Source organism: Elephantulus edwardii, unplaced genomic scaffold (genome assembly GCF_000299155.1).
Source record: "Elephantulus edwardii isolate Elephantulus edwardi_28Jun2011 unplaced genomic scaffold, EleEdw1.0 scaffold00098, whole genome shotgun sequence".
Classification (NCBI taxonomy): Eukaryota; Metazoa; Chordata; class Mammalia; order Macroscelidea; family Macroscelididae; genus Elephantulus; species Elephantulus edwardii.
Genome location: NW_006399848.1, coordinates 12,753,013 through 12,763,164, shown reverse-complemented (window position 1 = coordinate 12,763,164; position 10,152 = coordinate 12,753,013). Strand labels below are relative to the sequence as shown.

At 35.9% G+C, this 10,152-nt stretch overlaps 1 pseudogene; it reads right to left on the bottom strand.

The window, feature by feature from the left end:
* Positions 1–4,487: 4,487 nt before the first annotated feature.
* LOC102874462 lies at positions 4,488–5,437 on the bottom strand (annotated as a pseudogene).
* Positions 5,438–10,152: the final 4,715 nt, after the last annotated feature.

The following is a 10,152-nucleotide window of genomic DNA, read 5'->3' as shown; positions in this document are numbered from 1 at the left end:
ACATCCCTGGTGTACACCCTTCCCAGTTTTGAACCATGCAGTGTTCCCTTGCTCTGTTCTGATGACTGCCTCTTGGTCCAAGTATAGGTTTCTCATTAGAACGATCAAGTATTCTGGGATTCCCATTCTTCTCCAAGTCAGCCACAGTTTGTTATGATCCACACAGTCAAACACCTTTGCATAGTCAATGAAACATCAAAATGAGACATTAAAATCATGAGTTTTTAATGTCATACTTATTGTTTTATTTTCCCCTTGTTTTTATTGCTATCAAACATATGTATTAAAACATACATTAATTCAACTATTGCTACATCCATAATTCATATGTTTGTAATTCAAATGTTTATATTATATAAATTGTGCAAATACTTTCAACTTTTTCTGCTTTTCCTCTTTTCAATTGCTGCAAATGTAGTTAATGTAAGTTCTAATTTTTCAGGTTCTTGTTCACAGTTTGATTACATATTGTATGTTTTCTGTAAGATCACAATGATCATAGGTGACATTTTCAGATTTTTTTTTAAATTCTTTATTATTTCTTTAGTTACTTTTATCAGTACAGTTTTTAATAACATTTAACTTGACTAATTCTTAAAACGTTCAGAACACTTGAAGAACCTAGTGGCTTCAGCACGCTATTGATAAGTTATTTAGCAATATATGCCGTATATGATTGCTGTTCATCTCAATGCTGATGTCATGGTTTTACAGCTAATGATGTTTTTAGGAATGATATATTTATGTCATAAAGGATATCTTCGTTATGACCATACTCCAAGTAATTGAAAAATGTTGTTCAGAATTTTGCCTAGCGTACTCGAAATTAGATGTACTTCATCTTTATTTATCTTTATTACTATATTTAAAATTCTTTTACTACATATTATATAAAAGAATAGTTTTCATTTTATTATATTATCATTTTATTTCTTTATCTGTATTGAAAGAAAGCTGACCATTTTGAAAGGATTAGTCCCAATATTAGGGAGTTCTCGTGGCTTAATGTTAAGGAATTGCTCTGCCAACCCAGAGTCATGTGGTTCAAATCCCCCAGCTATTCTGTGGGATAAAGATCAACAATCTCCTCTTATTAACTGTCTCTGCACACCCACTAGAAAGTCAACAATGAGTTGCTTCTGACCCAAAGGTACGTAATAACCACAACAGCAAACTCTAATAATGAATATTTTGTCTTTTCAATATAGTCCTGCTGATTTTTGAAACTTTCTCCACTAAATCTTATTATTCTTTTCTCACTACTGTTGTCTTATCATTAAAGATTTTGAAATCCATTTATATGCTTTAATAATTATCTCTTCATTCAGTTTTTATTTTTTATTTCTTACAATTTATTTTTTTTAATTTTTGTTTTACAGCAGCTTACCCACAAAGTTTGCATACATTGCCCCTCACACAGAATTACTCCATCTCCCCAAATCTCCCTCTCCCCATTAAATTGTGTGACCCCATGGTTACCCCCCATGCTCCTCAACAATATATCCCGGCCCCAGATCCTCGTACACACTCTACTAGTTATCTGTTTATACAATAATGGTCTTACGCAGTATTTGTCCTTATGGGACTGAGTTATTTCACTTAGCATAATACACTCCAGTCTTTTGCAAGTTAGGCAGTGATTTACAAAATCATTGCTCCTGTGTGTGGTAGCATTCCCTTTTAAAAAATATTTAGCACAACAGACAAAAGAATAAGCATGGGAGTCAAAAACATGGATACTAATTCTGGTCTTCTAGAACTCAATAGTCAGTGGATGTGATAAATTATCAAGAACATAGATAAATTATAATAAAATGTTCTTGTATACTGTTGAGGTAAAACTGACCCATTGTTGACCTTCCAGTGGGGTTTTGGAAGCAGTAAACTGCACAGGAAGAGATCACACATATTTCTCCTTAAGTACGGCGGCAGGATTCCAACAGAGTTCCCTAATGAAGTGTAATAGCCGCTATTACAGAAATGTGAACAAATTATTCTAGGAAAGACTTTAAAGCAATTAATTTTTAAATCATTCAAGGCAATTTCCACTATAAGAAATATAAATTGATGAAAATGAGACTGTTAGGAAACCAAATGCTTTCTAAAATGCTTTAAAGTCTCTATCATTTATCAGAGTGTGAAGAAGTAAATTTATTTTTTTTTAATCTACTTTACAGTGTTTCTATAATTCACTCAAGGTTACATCTTGTTGTTACAGGGTGTTTATTATTTCTCAGATTTGTTTATTACTATTCAAATTTTAACATTTGGGGGGAAAAAAGAAAGCCATCACTAAAAATATTTTCAAAAATTCTGGAGTCCTTGGAAAAGTTTTACTTGTATTTCATTTCTCAGTAAATACTCCTTTAAATGATTATCAGGTGCTGCTTCTTGTTGTTGTTAGATGCTGAAAAGTCAAGTAAAACTAACAACAGTCCTATTAATAACCAATCTGCACCTTATCCTCTTCTGTGCCAAACGCATCATCTCTAACACAAATAAACACATTGCTGCAGCCACTCTGTCAGTCTACTAGGTCCACCTCTCCTTCGTCGTTCTTCCGCCTTTGCAGGCATGATGTTCTCCGCTAAGAAACAACCTTTCCTACTAATAAGCCCGAAGTATGTGAGAGGAAGCTTAACCATTCTTGTGTCCCAGGAACATTGACTCCACCTTGTCTAAGACATATGTGTCTGTTTGTTTGAAAGTTCATGATATATTCAGTACTCTTCTCCAACATCACAGTCCAGAAACCTCAATATTTTTTATGTCATCATTCATTGTCTAGGTCTCAGTAGTACAGCAAGTGATTTAAAATGTGGTCTGAATCAACAATGCCTTAGTCCTCAAACTAATACCATTGCTCTTCAATCATTTGGAAAGATCCTGACTACAGACTTTCCAGATGCATCTCCTGTTCTCCTAACTGCTGGTATAAAGTGTCTTGATTGTGAATTCAAGTAAAATGAAGTCATTGACAATTTCAGTCTTTTCTATTATGATGTCTTCTATCAGTTCAGTGGTAAGACTTTGTTAATGTTGAGATATAATTCATTTTGAAGGCTACAATGTTTGATCGTCTACAACAAGTGTTTCAAGATTCAAGTTGCATTACTTAGAGATGCCATGGGGAAAATCTTGAAAGATCCAGGAAGCATCAATATAAGCTGGAGGAAATACACAGAATCACTGTACCTAAAAGAATTGGCCGACATTGAAATATTTCAGGAAATACCATATTATCAAGAGTCAATGGTATGGAGGAAATTCAAGCAATGAAGGCATTGGCAAGAACACCCCAGGATTTGATGGAATACTAATCAATATGTTTTAAATAATGGATGTATCCCTGGATGTGCTCACAAATCTATTCCAGGAAGTTAGGGGAAGAACTTCCTGTCCAATTGAATGGAAGAGATCCATATTTGTTCCTATTCCCAAGAGAGATGATCCAACAGAATGTAGAAATTATCTAACAATATCATTAATATTGCATGCAAGCAAACTATTGCTGAACATGATTCAAAATCAGCTAGAACAGTGCAGAGACAGAGAACTGGGCATCAGCAGTACCATTGCTGATACTATTAAACAGATCTGGGCTAAAAGCAAAGTATACCAGAAGAATGACTATTTGTGTTTTATTGACCATGCGTCAAATTTAACTGTGTGTATCATAACTAATTATGGCTAATATTAAGAAGACTGGAAATCCCAGAAGACTTATTTGTGCTCATGCAAAACCTATACCCAGACATTAAAAACTGTTATGCAAACAAAGCAAGGGAATACTACTTGGTTTAAAATCAAGAAAGATGTGTGTGTGTGTGTGTGACAGGGTTGTGTTCTCTCACTGTATCTGTTACATCTCTATGCTGAGCAAATTGTTTGAGGAGCCGGACTCTATGAAGAAGAATGTGGTGTCAGGATTGGAAGAAGACTTATTAATAATACTGAGAGAAGAGAACACCATAATATTGACTTTCATGTTCAATTTAAAGAATCCTTTAATGCATCAGAGCTATTTATTTAAGGGAGCTCTGTGTCCTGATGGCTTAGTGGCAAGAAGCTGCACTGCAATCCCAGAAGTAAGCGGTTCAAATCCACCAGATGCTCTCTGAAGAAGGAGGAGCAATCTCCTCCTGCACCAGTCAGTTGCAATTTGACAATACACAGACAGAAAAATAAAATAAAGAATATTAAAAAGAGCTATTTATTTATATGGGTGAGAGCCAGAAGAAATAAGCAACCAATATAATATTTTTTGTAAAACAAATTAGAAATGGAAATGATTATTTTTATATTTTACAGTCTTTTAATAATTAAGCATATGAAACTATACTACTTAGTAAGTTTCCTCATGAACTTTTCTTAAAATTGAGATCACAGAGTATCATAAACAAATCTTTGGCCTTTCTTCTGATCATCTACATCTTTTGACAATTCTTCAAAACAACATCATCATCTCATCATATTTTTACTTGAAGTTAGCCTGAGACGGATGGACCAGTGATGCTAAGAAACGGGTTTCCACTCAGAATGTTCTCTGAGCTTATTCTCTCTTCATCGACTTCTTGTTCTTGTTCCTTCCTGGCTTTCTCTTCAGCTTTTTAAATTTTTTTTTTCTTAGCTCTGCAAGAAGAGCTGCAGTATCAATATCACCATCGTCATCATCATCATCATCAACTACCTTTTCTTCAAAATCTTCATCTCTATCACGCTCCTCTTAGAGGATCATCTGCACCAAAGTTAGCGGAAAGAACCTGGTCTAGCCTAGTCGTCTTTGATACTGAAGAAGTTGTGTGTTCCCCTCTGGAGGTATCTCTATGTTTTTCTCTTGCGGCAGGTCTTTCTCTCTCTTCCGACTCTTCTGAATTCAAGATTGCGAACTACTTCAGGGCCAATCGTGTGCCTATAGAGTTGGACAATGACTAGGGAGGACAGAAGGAGAGTGGATGCTTTTGAGCTGTGGTGCTGGAGAAGGGTACTGAATGTACCCTGGACTGCCAGGAAAACAAACAGATTCATCTTGGAGAGGATTAAAGCAAGCTACTCCTTGGAGGCAAGGATTCTGGGGCTTCGGCTGACATACTTTGGACATGTTTCCAGGAGGGATGGGTCCTTGGAGAGGGACATCATGCTTGGGAGGGTGGAGGGACAGCGCAGGAGGGGAAGACCCTCTATGAGATGGATTGATTCGGTGACTGGGGTAATCGGGATGGGTGTGCCAGAGGCGGTGCGGTTGGCGCAGGATAGAGCAGGGTTTAGGGCTGTTGTGCATAGGGTCGCTATGAGTCGGAAAGGACTCGACGGCACATAACAACAACAACAACATGAGACATTAAGTTTCTGCTTGCATATTGCTTGGAGAGCTGATTCAAATCACTTTCTCCTTTTCCTCTTCCGGCTCAAAAGTTGGTCTAGCTGCTTTTGTCATTTTGGCCGAGGTCTGAAGCTGCTGCCTCCAGAAATCATACAAACGCCAATCATGCTTCCTGCCTTTCAGAAGCCTCTGCGTGCAGCGCCAGAGCCCAAGACCCAAGTGCTTTGGAAGGTTTTTAAGGGACCAAAACAGAAATTATTTTTAAAGATATGTTCTGTTCGCCTGTTTGCATAGGACTGTTGTTTGTGCTGTTGACTTGGGCCAACTCTGACCTTTCGGTGGGTTTCCAGAGGTAACAAACACTTTAAGAGATGGTAGTTTATCTTTCTCCCACTAAACAGCTGGTGGATTCCTTAACAGTAAGTCACTGGAGTTCTTCATTTCTAGTCACATTTTAGTTGTAATATATTTATATTTAGGTAAATTAATTTTATTCTCAAGACCCTTTCGCTCATAAAAATCAGTCTTAATTGGAACCTTAACAAAAATTGTTATCACCTTTTTTTTCTGTGACTTGTATGTCCATCTATTCCTCTGGTTACCATCTACCCCTTTTTCTTTGACTAGATGTTGTTACTTATCTGTTTCTTTGCACTGATTCGGAATCTCTCCATCATTTAAGCCTAATTTTCTCATTTGACTCATTTTTTAAAAGGAAAAATTAAGACGTGTAACTTGATTAACTGAGATTGTTAAATGGGAACAAAATCACACAACAAAACACCAGCAACAACAACAACAACAAAAAAATCATTTTTGACTTATCAACACAATTCCCTACAGACTATGCCACCAGAGTCACCAAATTACCAGATTTGGAGAAAATTTGTAAATCGTTGTTTCTAAATAATTAAACAGAATGCAATTATTTAGTACATTGTTTTTCAAGTTGCCTGCAACTCATAGCAACCCTATGTACAACAGCCTAAACCCTTCTCTATCTGGTGCCAATCTCATTGTCTCTGACTCACATATTCCAGTCAAGGAATCAATCCATCTCCTCAAGGGTCTTCCTCTCCTTCACTGTCTCTTCACCCTCCCAAGAATGACGTCCCTCTCCAAGGACTGGTCCCTCCTTGAAACATGTCCAAAGTATGTCAGATGAGGCTTAAGAATCCATGCCTCCAAGGAGCAGCCTGGCTTCACCCTCTCCAGGATGAACTTGTTTGTTCTCCTAGCAGTCCATGGTATATTTAACACTCTTCTCCAACACCACAGTTCAAAGGCATCAACTTTCTTTCTATTAATCCTAGAGTGTACTCCAGAAAATACAAAAATGTTGAAACTGAATGAGTTTTTGAATCTGAGATGCCCCCCAATGATGAAAATACTTCCATATGTTTTTCAATCATAATCATTTAGTTCTCTTTTTATTTCTATTTAAATAAAATTACAGCTATTAATTTTTTTTTCATGGACCATTTCAACTCCCAATAAACTTCTCACATGTTCTCATCTGAAGTTTTTAAAATATTGTTCAAATTTTATGATGTGCGTTGCTCTTAAAAACATATCTTTCTCTTTTCCTGCCTTTTAATCATCTTTTATGTATGTATGCAACTCTAAATTTCTACCCTTTTATGGTTATGTCATGCCAAAGTATTTATAAAATAGCTATTGGAGAAGCTGCTTAGATTCTCGAGTTGAAAATACTGGTGTCTGCGTTCTTAACAACAATTCTTTCCATTTCATGTATATAAAAATAGCACTTCTTAAACAAAGGTCAAAGCTATCTCTATTGGTATCAAGGAATGATTGAGTTACCTGTGGTTAAGTATGCTGACACTGAACATAAGAGCTATGCTTTATAAATACAGAAAGCGAAGTCTGATGACCCATCTCTTTCTTTTCCTTCCTCTGGCCCACTTATTTATGACCTTTCTGTATCAACATTCTCCAATGTCAAGAAGTGCCCTTATTGAAGCCTTTTTATGCAGCTGTTTTGGAAAATGTGTGTCTGGATTATATATTTTCTTGATTTTCAGAAATTGTATTGCAGAAAATATCTTATTTTAATTAAATGCTATGTCCAGGAGGGACGGGTCCTTGGAGAGGGACATCATGCTTGGGAGGGTGGAGGGACAGCGCAGGAGGGGAAGACTCTCTATGAGGTGGATTGATTCGGTGACTGGGGTAATCGGCATGGGTGTGTTGGAGGCAGTGCGGTTGGCGCAGGATAGAGCAGGGTTTAGGGCTATTGTGCATAGGGTCGCTATGAATCGAAAACGACTCCACGGCACATAACAACAACAACAACATGTCCAGTTGTGTTTATAACTGCCCTTTCAAAAGGAAGAATTTCAATTATCATGTTTACGTAAGATACTTCTTATGTAAGGAGATTTCTTCCATCTTGTAAGCGTTTAGAAGCCATGTAAAATTTTGTTTTATTTCCCCTAACAGCTGTTCATCTCTACTGTGATTTATTTAAAAAAATCTATATGCTGACATAAAGATATATCTTTAAAAAATATTTTTTGTCTGTAGTAAGGTAGAAGCAGGTTGTCATAATCTATGCCTAAATGATTTTTGGCTTACAGCTCTTAACAAATCCTCTTCACAGTTCATCTTCAGAAAAAGATACGTGTGAGAAAGCCGTTTTAGTAATATGTATTTGAAAAAGAATGACCTGCAAATGTCTTTAACTACCCTGTAATCATCTGAAAAACATACATGTTTGCTTCTGGGTTTACTGTGATGCTGAATCTTGGGCCATGAGGATATCAAATAATGGTTTCCCATTGTGCATGGTGTTTGGTGGAGCTCCCAGTTGTAGAACAGGTCCGGAAGCAGAAGTGGTGTCCACTTCCTAAACCACATGCCTCTGGAAACTCTATGAACTTGGAGAAACGATAGCTATAGAAAAGCATTAGGTCTTATGTTCACAGAGTCACTATGAGTTGACCTGGACACAATGGCAATCAACAACAACAACAACAATACTGATCACTAAGGGAACTCTGGTGGCTTAGTCTACATGGAATGGTTCTGCTGACTCACCTCTTTGGTGGTTCAAATCTATCAGCAGCTCCAGAGGCAATTAACTGAGTTGAACCAATCATGTAATTCCATGTATATGTTATCTACTAATCCTCACTAAATCTCTCCATTCAGATAACATACCTTCTATTATGTGAATATACCACAGCTTCTCTGTTTCTTTGTTGATGGGCACTTGGGTTGTTTCCAACTCTGCTATTGTGAACAAAGCTGCAATAAACATGGGTGTGCATATATCTTGGGTGGCAGTTCTGGTTTCTTTATATTCCCAATAATGGAATTGCTGTCTCATATAGAATTTCTATTTCTAACTTTTTGAGAAAGTGCCACATTGCTTTGCATAGTGATTGCGCCATTTTACACTCCCATCAATAGTGAATAAGGGTTTCTGTTTCTTCACACAATGGAATAGTATGTTGTATTAAAAAATAAGGAATTAATAAAGTATTATACAAAATGGGTGAGTCTGGAGGATGTTATGCTGAGAGGAATATTTCAATCACAAAAAGACACATACTGCATAATGACACTGTTGTAAAACCAGACTAACATCGGGGTTGGGAGGAAACTGAAAAAGAGGGATGAAAAATGTACATGACATTGAAACTGATGAGGGAGAGAACTATGTTAAGGGAATATATGATTAGAGATTATTTTCATGACTAAAACTGCATGATAAAAGCTGCATAGTAAAGTGGACTTGGGGGAGTTGGGATTGTATAACAAGAAAATTTTTTTTTTCTTTTAGAAAAGTGAACTGAAGGAGAGGTTTGGACAGGGAGGAAAATGTGCAACAAAAAGTGAATGGAAATCCAAAGTGTCTCTAAACTTTCATTAAAATCTCAGTTGAAAAAAAAAGATAACACCCCCTCAGCTCCCCCTCATTGTTTTTAAGCCAATCACAATATTGTCATTTTTGCTTCATTAACAGTGTTAGAATGTTCGTTTCTTTGGTGCTGTCCAAAATAATCTTTACTTTCTAATTTCTATCATTTCCTGGTCCAGATCATTTTCTAGACTCCCAATAAATTGCTTTGATTTCACTATTACAGTGTGTATTTTCACTCTAGGACAGCATGCTTCCTAGAAATGAATTTTTTGCATAATGCCTCACTTACACTGAGAAAACCTGATTAAACTAGTATCCAAAATAAATGTACATTACAATACATCATCTTGTTCTTTGTTTCATAGAAGGTCAGAATTCTTGAGCTATGTTCTTTTTAAAGTACATTCAAAAGTAAATAAGCTTTCAGTCTTAATTTAGGACCTAAGATTAAAATAGCTAATCTTACTCTCTATTTTTTACTTAACCTTTGCAGATGTTAATCAATTATTGAATGAATTAACTTTAAAGTTTTTCACTGTATGTAATATTATTGAATTCTTTTGACTACATTTTCTGGGCAATAAAACATACAAAATGACTTAAATGATTGACAGAATATTCACTGATTTGGCCACAATGATTTTTGTATTCAGCACTAATATTTTAGTGATATTTATAAATGTTGAGATTCATAATAATTCTACTGCAATTAGAAGGAATTTGGTGCAATTAATGTCCTACCTCTCTCCATATTTGCTATTTCTCATATTTCTTCTTTTTATGGAAATAAGCACCTTTTATTATGGTTTTCTGCCTCTTAAACTTTATTATTTTCCTTTTTTTAAACTCTGTGTCCTTAACCTTCAAACCCTCTTCTACTTCATTAATCATACTTTCATTTATAGATTTTGTCTTTAAACATAAAAAAACTGTATGTGCC